The sequence below is a fragment of the Dermacentor silvarum genome, chromosome 10, assembly GCF_013339745.2.
Source record: "Dermacentor silvarum isolate Dsil-2018 chromosome 10, BIME_Dsil_1.4, whole genome shotgun sequence".
Lineage (NCBI taxonomy): Eukaryota > Metazoa > Arthropoda > Arachnida > Ixodida > Ixodidae > Dermacentor > Dermacentor silvarum.
Window position 1 is genome coordinate 11,993,798 of NC_051163.1, and position 17,687 is coordinate 12,011,484.

Below are 17,687 nucleotides of genomic sequence, written 5' to 3' on the forward strand. Positions count from 1 at the left end.
CCCGTCGTATCGTCTCTTCATTATTTCGAAAAGTTCCTGTTGTGGTGAGGCCCCCGAGGCGTCTCTTGCCAGAACTTGCAGCATCATAAATATAAATAAATCATTGAGCAGCGATAAACAGGAAGACAAGCCAAAATGAACTAAATGGGGATGTAATACTACTTTAGTCTGGGTCTGCGTACGAGATCATTGTAATATCGAATGCATTATGTTCGATATAGGATCTCGCCTCAAACGGCGCAATAAAACAGCTGTATTTCAACGCATGAATGCTATTTATGGAAGTAAGCAAAGCAAGTATAAGCTCAAGCCACGGCAACACATATTTGCGGTATTTGCACGAAACCGTCGCAATAACGAAGGCTTTTCTAGCAGGGCCGGTAATGGCTGCTAGCACGCAACGATATGGCTGCAACTCGTGCAAAAACGTACATGGAGCTGGACTTGAACGCTGAATGACATTCCCTGAAGTGAGAAAAGTAAAACTCGAAGCGTGACACTTTCATTACGACCGTTGCGCAGAACCTCTCGCGCTATCTTTCGCACTTCGACCATTGTGTGGTTAGCATCTGCTAGGCCTGAAAGAAGGTTTTACTGCAGCGCTGTATAGAAATAACGCCCTGTTAGGCCGTGTGGAATACCACTCGGCGACGGGTTCATGCGTGACACGTGTTTCCAACATGAAACCATTCCGTTCGCACTTTGAAGTTTGAAGTTTATTGTGATAAAATACATGTACAGAAGTGGGTATAATAGCGTGCAGAAGGAGGTCCCATAGTAAAAACACTGTAGGGGACCTCCTATGATACGTTACATGAAATGTAAAACTACTAAACAGCAAAATAATAATAATAATAATAATAATAATAATAATAATAATAATAATAATAATAATAATAATAATAATAATAATAATAATAATAATAATAATAATAATAATAATAATAATAATAATACAAAAAAGTACACGTTACAATAAAATACGAGCAGTAACACAATTATGAATACAAATAAACAAGTACAAAGAATTCAGTGATTAAACAATTCTAGTCAATAAATGAATAGTCAGTATTCAGCATATAACGTTAAAGGTGAGGTTAATTCACTAGTCGAATTGTGTTATTAGTTACAAATAAAATCATGAAGTAAACGTTTAAATAATAAAACAGATACAGCAGTTTTAATATTAATTATGTTGCAAAGAATTCCAAAAGTCCTTGCATGAAAACAAATTTAAGAAGGTGATGGTCTTTAATTGCTCGATATGCAAATATGTAAACATCAAATTTCACAAGATTAGTAATGCAGAGTATGTTAAGATCACGTTACAGTTAGGTAACATGTGATCGGCGATTACTTTTAGTAATAATTCGGATTGCTTGATTTAGGACATGTTGTAAGGAAGAAAGATGGGAGTGATAGGTTTGACCCCAGGAAGTTACGCAATAGTTAAGGTGCCTATGAATGAATGCATAGTATAGAATAACTAGAGTATGTAAATCAAAATAACATCTACCGTTGAGTAGAATCATAATACCGTATGAAGTTTTCTTTGTACTTCATGGATGTGTAAATTAAATTTTAAGCGCGAATCACGCTCGACGCCAAGCAAAGAACAGTGGTTGGATGGATAAATAGCATGCAAATCAATACAAATTGGCAGACTTGCGAATCATTAATTGGCCTAGAACTGAAGATTATAAACTTAGTTTTGGAAGGATAAATTAAGAGAGAGAGAGAGAAAGATAGATAGGTATAGAGAGAGAAAGAAAGAGAGAGAAAGAAAGTCACCACGAAGGTCAGAGAAAGAAAGAGAGAAAGAGAAAGAAAGAGAGGGAGAAAGAAAGAGAGGGAGAAAGAAAGAGAGTCACCGCGAAGGTCAGAGAAAGAAAGAGAGAGAGAATGGAAGGGAGAGGGAAATAAGGAGAAAGAGAGAGGGAGAGAAAGAAAGGGAGAAGAGAGACAGAAATAAAGAGAGAGAGAAGAGAAAGATAGATAGAGAGAGAGAGAGAAAGAGAAAGAAAGAGATAGAAAGAAAATCACCACGAAAGTGACATTCACACAGGACAAGCTTCGCTTACCCCCATTTTCTCGACACTCGACAGGGGAAGGGCTGGTGATATTTTTATATAGGTTATATTTTTTACGTAAGCTATCAAGTAATCCTAATGTTAAGCAGGGATTCCTAGGAGAGGAATAACTTTTATGGCACTGTACAGACGTCGTGGATGAAGTGACACAGTTGGTTATTATTGAGATAAAGTTTCCGTAAGCTGACTCTACATTGTCCATTGATGTAACACAAGACCAATCAGAGTTTGATATTAATTGTACAAATTTAACACGGTCAAACATGTGTTTAACAAAACTTGTGTTATTGACGCGAATACTGTTGTGAAAGCAGAGTTACGGGAAAATGACCCGTAATATGACCTTGAAGAATGGATGCGGAACGAGGGGAAAGGAGGTTGGGCAAAGCATGATCAATCAGTGTTCCTGAGCCATCAACAGAGCAGCAAGTAGGAAGAGAAAGAAGAGATTCGAGGCCGTAACTGTGAAAACAACTAATGTATTGGAGAAGGCATCAGGAAGAAGCATCAAGTAAGCTAATATTTATGTCGCCCATTAGGACAACGTACTCGTTTTCTCTCGAGATAATATCAAGAACGGTATCGAGTGCATCACAAAAGGCCGGGATTGGGGAATGTGCAGATCGATAAATGGAACCAAAGACAACATTTTTATGATCTTCACCTGCGACTGAGTAATCCACTTCGATCCACACTGACTCGCAGTCGCAGATGTTTAGATGAAGATCTAGCCTTCGTCTGGAATGAAGTTGGGATCATAGAGAAAGAAAGCTTCCTATTCAAACGCGGAGCGTTTACCGACGTGTATTCGTCCATCCTCTTACGCCTGGGGCTATCTGCTCCTCTCAGCCATCCGCCGCCTCAGACTGTTAGCTTACCCCATGCGATCCGGAGCAACATCACCGTACCTCCTCTACCTCGCAACATGCACCCAGTGCACCACGCACAGCGAAGGGAGGCCCGGGCTCGGGCCATACACAAGCGATACGGGACTGTGCCCTCTACAGCCTACACGGATGCGGGGTCTTACCCCAGACGCGCAGCCACAACAGCCACCGTAATCGTCAACAAAAAACATCGGAGCAGCATTTCGCTCACCGGATACAATTCCCTCCAAGCCGAGGAAGCGGCCATAGCCCTCGCGCTCGCCCAAACACAGGTTGAAGTCATAGTTACCGACTCCCAACAGGCGTGCCGCAACTTCGCTAGCGGAAGAATTCATGCCACTACGCTCAAGATAATTAATCAAAAGCCGCCAACCAGATCAGTCATAATCATCTGGGCGCCAGCTCATCACGGCATTCCTGGCAACGAGGTCGCCAACCACGTGGCTCGAGATTTGACCCACCGAGCCGACGCCGAGGAATCTGAACCGGAGCGTATGCACCCTCTAGTCTCATACCAAGACATCACACAACACTACAAGCTAACCCGCAGAACATATGCACCCCCACACAAGTCACTACCTAGAGAGCAGGAGCGATTCCTCCGAGCTCTACAGGTTAACACATTTCCCCACCCAACCAGAAACCACCTCATAGCCCCTACACAATTCTCTCCGCAATGCCGCTTCTGCGCAGAGCCCGGGTCCCTCAGGCACATAGTAGGGGGCTGCAGAGAGGCACCACTCAATCCTCCGAACCGCTACCATACGGTGTATTCTCCGACGTGCTATCCTGCAAGAAATGGAACGAAGGGAAACAATCCCCATAGAACAAGGTGGGTAACCTAATTGGCGTTTTATAATGTTAATAATTCACGCTTAGAATGGCTCCGCACGCAAACGTAAGTCACATTTTGTTCTGGTGAGGGCGTTGGATATTTAGAAAAGAAAAGGTGCATTTCATGGTTAAAACGCTACACGCGATTACTATCGGCGCCATAAAACGCAAGCTCTAATGAAAGTTAGCGCATAAAATTTCAACAAATGGACGCTTGGCTGCGCAAGAAAAAAAAATTACGCGTAAGTGTCATATGACCCATTGAGCGAAATGCAACTCTACTAACGTGAAACCTGGGGAGGTGCGAAGCATGCAGTGATGCACCGCTAATGGGCTCATAACAACGTCTTTAGATTGACGTTGGCTCGTGCTGCCTTAAGCAATGGCTCATAACCACTTAAACGCGGCCTCCCCATTACGACGACAGAAGAGGAGTGAAGTTCTATGCTGGAATGATCAGCGGCAACGCAGCGAGCTTTGGAAAACAACTACTACGACGAACTAGGAAGCAGTGGCACGAGCGAGTGCCGAGCGCGAGCACGAGCCTCTTGTTTACCGTGACTACGATTACGAAGACGACAAATACGAGAGGAGACACCGACATACCCGGGCGCATAAGGTGCTTCGCACCTAAACGGAGGTGTTCGGGTTCCTCCCCGAATTCTCCCGCGATATAGAACTGGAGTGTGAATATCCAGATCTGTGGGCTCGCGAGCAGGGCAAAGTGGGAGGAATGGCGCGCAGCAAATGGCATCTCAACTGCGTCCTCGTAGTTAGTCTTGCTTCTATGTGCTGTGCCGGATTTAGACCGTATATCGCATTTGATGGGCGGAGCTTGGGCGGAGCAATTTCCGGCAGTTTTTGCAAGGCTATTGGTTCGCCTGCAGCTAGAAAAAGAGGAATACGAAGCGCTGACTATAAACAGGCTTTGTCAACTTCGTTCGTATTACTCTTGCGCTGTTCGTTCCTGTTTGCAGCGTATAGCAAGCAGCCACTAAAACACCCTTCTACGATGAACTGCCGCTAGCCGCACTAAGTCAGTGACAAAATCTGCAACGTTAGACTAGGATGCCTCAGTAATTTAAAGTTTACGTCGCCGCGCTCATCTTTCAAATCCGTGCCTCGTCCTGGCTTGCGTAAAAATTTGTACCCTGGCATGCCATTGAAAGCATATCGTGTAGGCCGAACTAGTTTGAGCGCTTTGTGTGCTGTTTATTTAAATATACAGCCACAGTGCATAAAACAGCAAAGCGCGCGTTTCGTCTGCCGAAAGCAATACCTTCTGCATGATTGATTGCCCTTGCTTATAACTGATCACCGCAGTTTATTATAGACTCAGAAGCTCAGGGCATACGTCCCACTCGTTTATCACTTCGCTGTTGAAAGGACCTGCCAGATACGTGCTTGATCACTCTGTGCCTAGGACACTTCCTGGATTTTCGGAGTTATGTAATGAGACACTGTATAAGGCGTTTACAAGGGGCCAATATACATGGCTTTATCTACTCGACAAAAATTCAAGCAGCGAAAAGTTCCAGTCAGTCGTCTATTGACTGGTTTGTCCCTTCAGTGGTCTTATGCCCTCCCGTTTTGTTATACAAGCCTTCGGCTATTTCGAGCCTTTGTTTAGCATATCAAGCCTGAATGGGCTTTCGACGAATGATTCGAGATGAGAGTATCAAACGTTTTTGAGATGGCTATCGAAGAATTACTGAACAGACAGTCATTGCCTCACGGTTGGCGGCATCAGCATAGGAGCGACGTTGCGAAAATGTGCTGTTAGCGAAGGCAATTACAGGAATGTCCACATAGGACTTGTGTAATCAAAATCGACAGATGCAGTCCCCAAGTTCTTTCGTGGCCTCCTTGTGGCATTGACGTGATAGAGTGAGCAGTGCTCATGCGTACTACAGCCTAGACTCGTTTATTAGTATCTACTGTGAAAAGCTTGCCGCTGTGTTGCTCCATCGTGTCTTGGCACGATTGGGCGTCTTCCGTCATTGTCATATGCACGCAGCCGTCTTTCATTGGTTGATAAGGAGCACGTCTGACATCACTCTCTTTGCGACGGTGGCAGCAAAGAATGGCCATCGGAAGTTTTGTGAACGTTTTCTGAGTATTGCTGCTGCTATACTTAATTACAAAAAGGAGGTTATAGGCTTCGTCTTGGCACAGACTGTACTAAAGGCTTCGTGTATAAGATTAGAAACGCTGACAACGCTCCGTGCTCGTTCAAGTGGCTCATGAAGACATAGAGCATGTTTTACGTTGTCAAATATACGATACTCGCCGTAAAAGGCCTTCAGTGGGCTACATGCTTTGGAGAGGCTACGACTGACATGACATGACGAGAACTTTATATGAGTTATGAGAAACTGAGATCTACGGGAGCCAAAGGCTCCTCCAGATCAAGTCGGTGGCTCCGCCCACCATGGGAGCGGGAGACTACGACTGTCATCAGAAAATATATTGAGTCCGTTTCCATAACAAAAATTGCCACACATTGCTATACGCACACCAGTACAGTTTCTGGAGGAATCAGTAAAATTAAAAACGTTACTAAATATGGTTAAGCTACTTTTTATTTAATTTTTATACGCATGGTGACGCCGGTAACGATGACCGCAATGACAATGTCCCTCGTGACAGTGACGTACTAGGCAGTCGCAGTGACGTACTATTTATGTATATATATCTATATTCCGCGTAAACTCTAGCATTTATTGTTGCTAGACTTCCCTTTTTTAAGCAGGAAGAGCGGCCTCTTAATTTATACTCCAATGACTCGATCTCACTTGTTTTCTCCGAAGGACGAGGCTGCCTGTCACACTTCCATGACCAATTTCCTTAAAGTTAAAGTTTTCTAAAGTGCGCCATGAAGCGCTCACAGAGCAAAGATGCACAGAGCGAGTGTACGAAGCTATACTTTCTTTTGAAGCGAATCTTGCTTTGCCTACTATCCCATGGTCAGGCTTGACTTGAGAGAGGAAGAGAGCGGTGTCGAGTGGAGAGCAAGCGAGGCTAGCCGATATTCTAGTTGACATTAAGAGAAAAAAAATGGGGGTGGACAGGCCATGTAAGGCGTAGGGCAGATAAACGGTGTACCATTAGAGTTACAAAATGGGTGCCAAGGTAAGGGAAGCGCAGTTGAGGACGACAGAAAATTAGGTGGGGTAATGAAATTGGGAAATTTGCAGGCCCCATTTGGAATCAGCTGCAAGACAGGTTTAACTGGAGATTTAAGGGAGAGGCCTTCGTCCTGCAGTGGACATAAATATAGGCTGATGACGACGATCCCATGGTTTCGCCTGGGTCGGTCGCTGGAAGTGTTCTCGCCGGGTAGATTCAACCCCATTCATAAAAAAAGAAAAAAAAAAAGCGCGTGCGGATTTTGAACCGTGGCTGCCAGCGCGATGCTCTAACCTTTAGGCCACGAATGCTGTCCTTTCTGCCTGTACAACTTCAGTACAGTACGTTCGCAAACGCACGTATACTTCTCTCGTTTCAACGCCAACTAGCTCTTTCCCATGGTTGCTACGTGTTCATTATGATGAGGATATCGATACTGTGGTACATACACATAAAAGGGGATGTGCCAAGAAGCATTCCTCGTATTGATTATGATGATGATAATTTTCATACAATGACACATACCCACAACGGGCGATCGGCTAAGAAGCGGGCCCGCTTGTTGATAATGATAATGGTGATCTCCATACAATGGCACATACCAGGGCGGTACAACCGCACGTGCCCACAACGGGGGATTGGCCAAGCGGGTGGTACGGACCGTGCCAACGCCAACTATTTCTTCGAGATGAGCACTGCGTGTAGATGATTGTAATTTCCGTACTATGAACCATACGTACAGCGGATGATCGGCCAAGAAGCGTGTCCGTGCGTTGATTGTGATACTGATTTCTATAATATGACACATATCCACAACGAGCAATTGGCCAAGAATCGGGTGGTACATGTCGGGCAACTAACTACCTCTTGGATGTGATCACCGCGTGTTGATGATTGTAATTTCCGTACTAGGGAACCTTCCCACAACGGGGGATCGGCCAAGCTGCGGCCGGTGCATTTCAAGTAAATGAGAATACTGAAGAAATACAAGGCCTCCGAAATATTTGTCACGGGTGTGCGGGACCACGTGCTCGCGCCACCATCCTTTACGACAAAGACGCATGAACGAAATGCGAAAATCGATAGCATTTCATTACCCGCTTCACGAAGGCGTCGCTTCACATAGATCCAAACATGTGCGTAGGGTCTAGATATTTTCCTTTTTATAATACAGATAATGTTCTTCGAGGAAAAAGGCATATAACTAGTCGGCCTTTTATTAGGTAATTTATATCAACTACTGTCAGCGCACTCCCTTTTATAGCGACCCAATTAGGGCTCTGTGAATCCTCTCCGTAATAAAGTCTTTTGTATTTGCTTTTACGCTTCGCTGCGAAGTTTACCCGGAGCTGCCTTTGATTAGGGAACGGAGAACGGCCTGGCTTATTACCTGAATGCGTAACTAAAATGAACACGGTCTTTTCCACCTAACCACGTAAAAATTTTCTTTTTCCCCCAAGCTTCATTTATTTTTGGGGGGTAGGGGGGGGGGGGGGAGGGGCGGAATTTGAGGCAGATTCGATTCTTGCTGTCCGCCCCGAACTTCGCGGAAAAGGTATGCTCACCGCACAAAACGTTGCTATGCTCAACGTAAGGTTGAATGATACCTAAATGCATGCAGCCTGTTAACGGGTCATGTTCTTTTGATTTTGCATGCCTAAGTGTATTCCTTTATCTATTTACGTTCCATTTCTCCGTTGCTTTCCGATTACCATTATTCCGTAGCAAAAAAAAAAAAGAAGAAAAAAAAAGCAAACAAAACAAGAAAGTTGGGTCTAGTTCAGCGCAGCACATATTTCATGGCCGGTCCATTCGCGTCCCTTGAGAGCGTCGTGTTTCTAGCATAAGGTTCGGCGATAAGCCCAGAACGATGCCATATGTTTCACTGACAGCTAATATATTTTTTATTCTCTCCCCACGTATTGAGATGGGAGCAATGCCACTTTTCTTTTTTTGGCATATTTGACGATAAATCAAGCAGCGCAACGTGCCCTCCTGATAGATAGCCACACCATTTCTCAAATATATTGGCCTGCAGTGTGGTAGCGGGGAAAATATATCCTGCTTGCCAAATGCCGACATAATATGCACCATATGAATGTGCAAGAACCCTGTTTACCTCTCTGAAATACCCATAGGATCTCCTTACAAAGGCGGCTTAGTTTACGAATTAGCAACGCACTCTAACCATCTTCGGTTCTACTTAGGTTAAAGAGATGGCGAGATCGAAAATTCTCTGGCTATGTCATTTCACACCAATCGAGGATGCCGTAATAGTCAGAGATGATTCAATTTAGATATGTCATGACAAGATTCAAGAAAAACTCCGCGCTTGTATGACCTTTCCCGGCATGTTTGTATATGGACGCTAAAAGCAGTTGGGAGATACGATAAAAAGCACATTGGTTTGAACCGACACCCACTTCTAGTTTGTGTTACCAGGTACAGCTAATCTCTTTTAATGTAAGAGCAGAACGTGTAATAATTTTCTTCCCTTTACAGTTGGTGGAACATGGGCTCAACAGAAACCCCGAGGTAAAGTTTGGCAACCGCAAGACCATTATCATCCGTGACTCACTGCTTTTAAAGGTGAGTTGTTCAACACTCATAAATACGACAGTCTTCAATGCTTATGCAGACAATTTTCGGTTAACTTTCTTTCTCGTAGTGGTTGTGAAGATTAACCACTTTGCTATCATAGTGCCAACATCAGCAACGCATTCACGCTGTGTGGTCATATACCGACCTGCTTTAATAGTAGTCTATATCACTTGCGTCTATCAAACAATCCTTCATGTTGAACATCGGCTATCTGAACAATGGTCTATGTGATGGTCGTTGGTATAAGGTTCCAGAATGAACGCCGGAATGCATGCAACTATTCCCATCCGTGAGTGAAGTGTAGGCCACATGCCTAGATACATAATTTCATCGGAGACCCCTTTGCGGTCCTCATTTGCAGCTGTCAAAGAAGAAGGACTGCCCTGTTGGCTACTAGAAATATATTACATATTTACAGTGCTAAATACAGAACGCTACATGAGATAGCCGGGTGAGCAATGAACACGAACATGGATTACTAAAACAGAATGAGGCTGTCTGATAAAGTTTTACTAAACCAATTGATCCTCATCCTTACTGTTTATCCTGTACTCCGTTTTTAATGCTAAATGTATGTTCTGTATGCTATCTTCACAGCATACTGCTCTTCTTATCTTTTCCTCCTGTACGTTATGCTTTTTTAGTAAGAAGCGAAGTAGTGCTAACCTCAAAAGGTGTGCATCATTTGCTTCTATATAGAAGCTTATCCAGCATTATATAGTGGATACGCGGCCTTCCACCGGCAGTCCGTCCAGTATGAAGATAACCATGAAAATCCAGACGTTGCAAGAAAATTCGGAGCTCCAAGGTGCAGTCTATGGCAGGAAAGCGTAGTGCAAGTCTTCGTAATAACCGCTGTTAGCTAGATGACTGTCAAACTGGATGAACTGTTGGAAAGTAACACAGCCGGGCTGCCGTATAATGCCTATATATACGGAAGCAGCGCGCTTGTGCTATCAATCATAGAGCGGTTTATTTTGCTATGCAAATTTGGTTTTCCGCACTGTTTCATGAATATGTTTTTCCTGTAGGTTCTTCATTATGCAAGAGACGTCGCGCATCAGCTGAAGGGAATCCGGGTCTTGGCGAACAAACAGAACGAATTGCGCTCCTGAAGCGGGCTTCCACTGCAGTGATTCGTTGCCTTTCGCTTCGGTGAGAAGCCAGCTTGTCAGTGACAGAGACGCTGTTCTGACGCGGCATTTCCTTCTACCGCCTGCAATGTTCGCGTTAAGCTGCAAGACATGCTTCGACGTTTCCTATGCCAAGGCGACGCTGTTACTATCGCCTAAAAGCTTACGTTAGAGACCCAGATGCCCGGGATTTTGGCTGGACTCGCGAAGGCAAGTGAATACTGCTCGCAGTACTGCGCAGCATTAGTGAGCCTACAAGCTGTGCTGTCCTATGAGCAGTCGAGTGCTGGTGAGCTGATGCTTAGTCATAATGATACGTAATATTGGCCACCACCGTGCGCTTGCCATTAGAAATACTATGACTACAGTAAATCAGCAAACGCACAATTCAGTCGCGAACTGTACGTAAGTTGGAGGTACATTTGCAATACGGTCTCATACTGGCTGCAGCTTTAACTTGAAGTGTGCTGTAGCGATTTGGCGAAAGGGATCGTAAATAGGATCACGCTATTCCTTGCTCTCCAGGCAAAAAGAAAAATAAAGAAAGCACTTGCCGGTGCAACTTGCGCGGCACTGCACATCAAAGAGCACAGCGATGAAGAAGCGCTGAGCATTTGCTCTCTCTTAACCGAGAGTTTTTCTTGTGTGTGGGGTAAAATAGAACCCAACTTCTGCCGTAGAGTTGCTGATCGTCGCTGACTTAAAAACTCCTGTGAACTTCGTTTGCCTTCATGCCAGGTGGAGTCAAACTAGCACAGACGAATGTATTTAACGAAGGCGTACATGCTGCGAAGTGCATCAAACAGTGCTCTTCTGTTCAGCGACAGTCGAATAGTTTCGCAAGCTGGAAGTGATGACCAGGGACTTGCCACTCCAGCCGGTAAATGCGGGTGCCCATTTTTTCTTCCTTTTTTTTTTCGCGTTCGCGTTTTAGGAGTGACACGCTCCAAGAAGGCTTTGCTTTGGCGCGTCATGGAAAATGAAGTTTGCACTCATGTGCACGTAGGCACAGAGGGCTACCGTTTTGACTTCGGATGTTGAATTTCCGTTGTGTGGGATGCGAGGGTCGTCTATTGATTACTCGGTAATACAGCTAACATAGTGCAGTAAGCACGAGGGACAAGTCGAGACAGGACAAGCGCTTGCACTGTCTCGACCTGTTCCTTGTCCTGACTTGTTCCTTGTCCTTACTGCGTGTTAGTTCCTTTACGATGAATAACCAACATGCACAAACCTATTCCCTTCTGATTACTTGGATTCGTCCCAACCGCACTAACAATAATAGGAAAGTTACTAAATATAAACGTTATTCAAATGTTGTATATGGTTTGACATCTTGTCGTGAATGTTCATTGGTACTCCTATTTTGATGCAGTGTCGAGTTCAACATGTTCCCGAAACATCTGCCTTTAAAGAGAGACCTGTGAATGGTCACGGAATTTTTGGTGGAGATAGAACCTGTGCACGCTGACACTGATTGTCTGCTCGGGAGTTTAGGTATTTCCAACAGCACTACGGCAACCGAAGGATATTTTCGATGAGAAATATATATATATATATATATATATATATATATATATATATATATATATATATATATATATATATACAAGAATCACGACGACGGCAACCCGCCTTTATGTGTTCTTTATATATATATATATATATATATATATATATATATATATATATATATATATATATAAAGAACACATAAAGGCGGGTTGCCGTCGTCGTGATTGTCGTTAAGACTCAAACGTGGCACGTACAGAGACAGTGGGATGTACCAGGAATAGGGCTTTTGGATTGAGTACGTTAAAATGCATAAATGAGACAAAGACATGGAAAAGGGAAAAGTAAAAAGGAAGGTAAGCGCTAATTGAGTAATAAGATCAGATGAAGTAACTATTGAATAATGGGTAAAGATATTTACTGCTTGCTGTATTCCTCAAAATTTCATTTATTTCCAAATAATGGACCTTACCCAAGGCGGGAGAGTTGCTAATAAGAGGGTTGTTTCAACTGGATTTGATATATCTACTACAAGAAATCGAAAAAGAAAGACAGTGAGACCAAGAAAGAAAGCGCCTGCAGTCTATGACATGGCACCGAATAGCCACGTGCAATCGATCACACGACATGGGACTTGACAATGACTGAAGGCGTCAGCGTTAATTTTGTTTAGTGCGCTTCCAATGATTTTATTATTCTTGACCTGAGACAAAGTTTGAGCCCAGCAAATGTTCTTGTTTTGTGTTTTACTGAGTCTCCTTGCCAAGCTGGCGCCCCCTGAAGCAGTCGATCTTTCGGTTTCTCTGATTGTCTTATCAATTATACGTTCAAAAAGAATGGCTACACCTACCGAGCGCCACAGGCTCAATGGACAGCTCAATTAAAGAAAGACGGAACACCATGCTCACTGGAGAGCTTGACGCCCTGCAACATTGCCTCGTACAGGATCGATGTGCTGTCCTCGTGATTAAGACCTAGGAGTTGCCAAAAAAATGTAAATAAAGACTACAGCGCAGACTCGTGTTAGCGTCGATAAAGGGCGATCGCGAGGTACTTGTCCTGATTTAATTTCGGTGAAAGTATCTCATTTGGCAATGCTGTGAATGTGTATCGATACCCGAAAGATGAATGCAGTGGTGAGCTATCAGCTAACGAGTTCACTGAGATTCTCCATTTGGACGGGGCACCTCGGTGCCAGTTGTTTGCGTGCACGCTGACGCTATTGTCGACGACGACTGAAGTATATTCTTGAAGTTGAACGACAAAGATAAATACCAGAAAAAGCCATAAAGCAGGTCTGAGTGCAGTTAAAACTATGCTACACTTTGCAGCACATTAAATCAAAGAAACAGGCACAACTTTACCAACGCGCGCGCATTTCACCCTTCGCTTTAAAGAAGTCGCATCTATTTGGCTTCTGTGCGGCTAGAGTTCTGTCAGAGACAGGTATTAGAAATAGATGGTTTGTCGAGCACAGATGCGGCGCAGAGTTCGTGCAAGCTATCCCGTAGAACGGGAAGTGAAGAAGCACTGAACGTATTGAGAACATTTGTTGCAATGCATCCATATTGCGTCTCTTCCTGCAGTTCGGGACACTTTTGTGTAGGTGAATGCCAGATTGCGTGATCCAAATATTGAAACAACGCTATGTGGTTTGGAATAACTCATGGCAGATTTTCAAATGCCAACGTACATTATTTTTTAGTTCTGCTTGAATGCGCTTTTTGTACGATCATTCTTGTCAAAAGGAATGTAGATAGCTCTCTACGAGTGAAAGTACTCTAGCACTTTAGCATAGTACTCGAAAGTACTTTATCAGAGTAACTATTGGTCTGCTGCTGACATCCTGTTGTCACTGCGCAAAGAAATGAAACGGAGAGACATTATTATCCAAACAGATGGCACACTAGCCTGTGTTAGCGGAAGGGGGAATAGGAAAAGAAGGTAAAACGGTACGCTTGTTAGGATTCCAGCTCCACGGCAGAAATACCATGGTGACTACAGGGTAGCGTTAATTTGTCTGTGTGGGGGTGAATTCCAGCGTTGGAACGATGACACATTAGCACGATAGAGTGCCCGATTAGTCTCCAGACCGGGCCATCCCACGCGAGGTGACCCGGCAGGCGCCTGTGTTCCACGCCTGGAATGTTGTGCTCACGGTAATTGAGTCGCGTTGCGTACCGCAGCGACTTGCATGTGCTCTGCATCTGACGACTAAACAAAGGAAAAGAAACTCGGAGATGAAAGAGAGGCGTAGTTTTCGCGGGTTAGCGTTGGCAAGCCGTCGTCGCGAAGCACCTCAAGGTCGCTAACGCAGCGCATGCGTCAAGTGAGACGGTAGTACAGAATTAAGCGCTCGAGATATGCAGCTAAGGTCTGAACAGCCCGTGCATTTAGACACTGGCTCTCCTGTGAACACAATGTCGTGTAATGCACCTTACGATGAATCCTAACCAATTGGCCCAACTTGCCGTCCTGATGCAGTAACGTTACCTGTTGGACACCGAGATTCGCTGAGTAATGCTGCAACGGATGTGGTAACGCGGTAGAGCACGTGCGCCACCCTCTTGAGCAAGTTAAACGGTTGCTGTAGTGAAAACTATTGGCCGTGTCAGGCAAGGTGACAGCACACACACACACACACACACACACACACACACACACACACACACACACACACACACACACACACACACACACACACGCACACGCACACGCACACGCGCACACGCGCACACACACACACACACGCACGCACGCGCGCACGCGCGCACGCGCGCACGCACGCACGCACGCACGCAAATATATAATGAAATCTTGTAGTTCCTGGTAACGAAACATTCTGTCAAGTTGATATTTCGCAGTAACATTGCTGATATGCGAGCTGTGTCTTATAGCTCTTTATTTTTTATGAGGGTTTTGTCTCATAGATGGCGTTGCGCATAGCTTTTTACGTTCTGTTTGGCTATATTTCTTCCACTCCTTTAATTAAAATTAGGTAAAACTATTCGTGCTACTATTCGTGACGGAATTTCGTGCTGTTTTCCTCCTGACTGGAGACCACGGCGGCAGACTTCTAACTCCACTGCATAGTATACTGCTTTATTTTCATTTCTCCATCTGCAAATACGCTTCATGTTGATCTTCGTGTAACCCCGTCACTACGATATCTTATGGCGCTGTAGGTTTGAAAGGAATAACGATAAAAAAAAATTCAGGGTTTCACTATGGGTGCCCTTCTCTGGAGTGCGTAGCTGGCTCTGGTTACTGTTCGAGACAGTTTCCACGGTTTTTCTCCTGCCGTAGCCGCTACCTCATCCTCTTGCTGCTAATTTGCTGACACAAGCTCTTGCTGTCGCTACTACGCACGAAGTTGGTGATGCAGGGTACAGGTCTGAATCTCAATGGAAAGGCAGAGTGATAAACGCGCATTTACGCACACGTAGAGACGGAGACAGCGAATTGAGATGCGCTAGCTGGTCTAGCTTTTTCATTACCAAAATTAAATGCCAATTTTCGTTAACAGTATTTTGCAATCCTTGCTAATGCTACTTATCTCCCCTTGTTACATTTTCTTCAATCGTTTGCGTAATTTTTTTAATAATTTGTGATTAGTGCGTATCGATTTGCGATTGATGTTCTGTGCAAAATAGTGTTGTCTTAGTTTGGCGCCTCAATATAGTAACATGTATGTTAACACGTAGTACAATTGATCGTTTCGCTTACATTTGTGTTTGTTATGCTGGTTAATATTTGTCATGTAGTGCATTGACACTTGAAGCTATTTAATACTTCATACGTCCGTTGTCAGTGTCACTGGAAAAGCGGTTGTCTGCTTCGTTGTCAACTGGTCGGTCTGGTAGCTTCAACTCCAGACTTCTCCATTTTGAATCTTGACGCGGTGGAATTAAGCGTAATTTAATAACCGCGAACTACATCACCTGTTATTGGCAGTAGTCATCGTCTTATACAGGAGCGAGCGCATGGCCTACAGGTTCACCATCCGCAACGCAACGAATGGCGGTATGTTCACGCTACAACAGAGGGATTTAGCTTTGTGTGATACACTACCGTGATACACAATACGCTAAGCCCACTGCGCATGCACGTATCATACCGGTGACTACAATGGTGACTACAGTAAGTTTACCTTACGTTACAACATGGCAGCGCGCAGACCAGCCCAGTCCGCCCGCTTCGATCCGAGTTTACTTTTGCTACTTGCTTGGCGTCGGGATAGGAAGAAATAAATAGCAAAATATGTCCTCAGAAATCACCCATCGCTTGGCTGCATCTCAATGAGGACAAAGAATTAGCCATATGTCGTTGTTACTATTAAAACTAGCGGTTTCTTTTGACCCTGCTAGACCTGCAGAGATTGATGCGAGCAGAGAAAGTGCTTTGATTGCCGCCTGAAAGGTGGCGCCACAGCATTAGCGATGGTGATGCGTCGGCGATGAGGAACGCCCTAAATTCTAAACGTCTATTTCTAATTAATCGTTCATTGAATTCAACGCTCTAGCATTGTGTACGATCACCTTATACGTTAAAACCTATATCTCGTTTCAATGGGGGTGAAATGCAAAAACACCCGTGTACCGTGCATTGGGTGTATGTTAAAGAACCTCAGGTGAATAAAATTAACCCGCAGTCTCCCACTACGGCGTGCCTCATAATTATATCGTGGTTTTGGCACGTCGAACCCCAGAATTTATTTCATTTTAATTTAATTAAAACGTATATGTCTCAGCATGTCTACCATGGTTGCGCGGAGAGTCGGCGCATGCGTAGAGGACCGAACTTATGAATTATCACGGTAACGTGCCACGTATCGCACGAAGCAATGAAAAAAAAAAGAGAAAATTCTCAAGGGCCTAGCCAGGTGACGTAGAGTTTACTCGCGTCTATCTTCATTTTCGAGACATGCGCGTGTATGCGCTGACACAACCGCGAAGCAAAAGGGGGGGACGCTTTGTCTGATGTCGTTCGTCACCCTCTGGATCGATATAATCCCAGAAGTTTCCTCGCTTCTTGTGAAGCCTTCAAGAGCACCGATCTTCGCGCCATCCATCATCACGTCAGTGCCTCTTTATACTTTGTATGCGCAGGGCAAATAACAGCGAAACCAAGTTTCGTCCCTAAATTTTTGCGACAAGGGCAAACAGATTTCGGGGCTCCAATTTCTGACATTATCAGTGGCACTATTCAAGTTCTTCTTTATATATTATGTCATCTTCTTACCGTAGTCAGTTCTGATTTCCCTTCCGTCGTGTCTATGTCTATTTTCACTTTGATTTCCCCGTTCTGTTATTCCTATCTTCAGCTCGTCGCTTTGAGATATCACGCGCAGAGTTTGTTATATAGCTTTTTTCTCCATGCCTATGTTATCAAACATTTTCATTTTAAGCCTTGTTAATGTCTCTGAACTCATTTGTGTAGTTGTTGGGTTAGCAAGAGCACGGAAGCTACCATGAGACAGCTTTCCGGATAAAAAGAAATGC

The 17,687-nt window shown here is 44.3% G+C and overlaps 1 protein-coding gene across 1 annotated transcript in view; it reads left to right on the forward strand.

The window, feature by feature from the left end:
* LOC119466032 (trissin receptor) overlaps nucleotides 1–17,687 on the forward strand; it is an 80,363-nt gene that overhangs the window by 47,107 nt on the left and 15,569 nt on the right. Inside the window, exon 2 of the mRNA XM_037726526.2 lies at nucleotides 9,443–9,529. The gene's annotated coding sequence lies outside the window, so the exon portion shown is untranslated. The remainder of the gene's footprint in view (nucleotides 1–9,442; nucleotides 9,530–17,687) is intronic.